General features: G+C 35.3%; 1 long non-coding RNA gene across 1 annotated transcript in view; it reads left to right on the top strand.

The window, feature by feature from the left end:
• Positions 1-435: 435 nt before the first annotated feature.
• LOC113471981 overlaps positions 436-1,457 on the top strand; it is a 5,013-nt gene continuing 3,991 nt past the window's right edge. The window contains exon 1 of the long non-coding RNA XR_003394479.1: positions 436-665. This is a non-coding gene — a long non-coding RNA (uncharacterized LOC113471981). The remainder of the gene's footprint in view (positions 666-1,457) is intronic.

Raw genomic sequence — 1,457 nt, 5'->3', positions numbered from 1 at the left:
TCTGTATATCTGAATTTCAGGAGACAGTGGTATAGGTTCATCTTCATTTTTTTCATTATTAGTAACTTCATAAATTGATTTGTTACCTGTATTAGATGAGCAGTTTATTTCCTGTATATGTTTAGATTCTTCATTTAGTTCAATTGTTCCATTCTCCATTTTTTCATCCTGTCCACTATTGTCCAATGTACTGTCTTCTCCTCCATTTTTGTTTGAATGGTGGACTTCGTGTTCTGGTAGTCATGATTTTGCTTTAAATTGTTTAAATTTTCTTTTGTATACCTACTAAAGTTGGTTTATTTACATTAAAGAAAAAAAAGAAGATAATTTTACGGCTGAATTATTCAGCTAAGTCAAAACATTCAAGACTTCAAACTGGATGATTTTGGTCTTGTGCTATCCAAATTCTAGCGGGATCGAGATAATTTAGTTTACACCTGTTATTCCAGCTTCAAAGACTCTCCAATACAGTAGTAATAATTGATCTATGTACTGGATTAAACCCTAGGTATGTTTTCTAAAATTTTTACCTGCATTATTTGTTCTTCATTTTGTAGAGACTTCTGGGAGTGCTTGGTGACAGAGGAAAAACAAATGATGTCATCTTTTGTAAATCTCCTTTCGAATGTTCCAACACCTTGGTATTCTTTCCTGGAGATGTGCAGGTAACTAGGTACCTGTGACTGTATGGTTTGACTGTTCAATTTGCTATTTGTCTATTGGAGCCTATTCTACAAGACTTAAGACTTAATTGAGTTGAACCATAGGAATTTGTCACCACAGTGCTCAATATTAGTACGATATTTTATAGACAAAATGTATTAAATTTGCTGAGACCAAGAGGGTGGAAAAGATGTATCAAAATGTATTAAATTTGCCGAGATAGAAATATTGGTGTAGGTATACAAACTTTTTCTTAAAAGAAATGTATGATATCGGCGTGTTTGAGACTCTCATGTTCCGAGAGCTATATCTCGCTAATCTCGCGATCTAGTGAACGCATTTTCTTCGTGTTAGGCCGGCCATTCACGATCAGTTTTAACTGACAGTTTGAACTGTCAGTTAAAACTGATCGTGAATGGCGGTGAACTGACAGTTCGATTGGACTGATGGTCTAAACTGAGGATTATTAAAATTTTATATTTTAAACTGAAGATACTTGAACTGACAGTTGAAAAGTTACGTGAATGGCGCTCTGAGTCCAGAGTTCTCAGTTTAAGGCCGGCCATTCACGATCAGTTTTAACTGACAGTTTGAACTGTCAGTTAAAACTGATCGTGAATGGCGGTGAACTGACAGTTCGATTGGACTGATGGTCTAAACTGAGGATTATTAAAATTTTATATTTTAAACTGAAGATACTTGAACTGACAGTTGAAAAGTTACGTGAATGGCGCTCTGAGTCCAGAGTTCTCAGTTTAAGGCCGGCCATTCACGATCAGTTTTAACTGACAGTT

This window comes from Diaphorina citri, unplaced genomic scaffold, assembly GCF_000475195.1.
Source record: "Diaphorina citri unplaced genomic scaffold, Diaci psyllid genome assembly version 1.1 scaffold3487, whole genome shotgun sequence".
Lineage (NCBI taxonomy): Eukaryota > Metazoa > Arthropoda > Insecta > Hemiptera > Psyllidae > Diaphorina > Diaphorina citri.
Note: the sequence above shows the minus strand (reverse complement) of the source record. Positions and strands in the feature narration are given on the sequence as shown.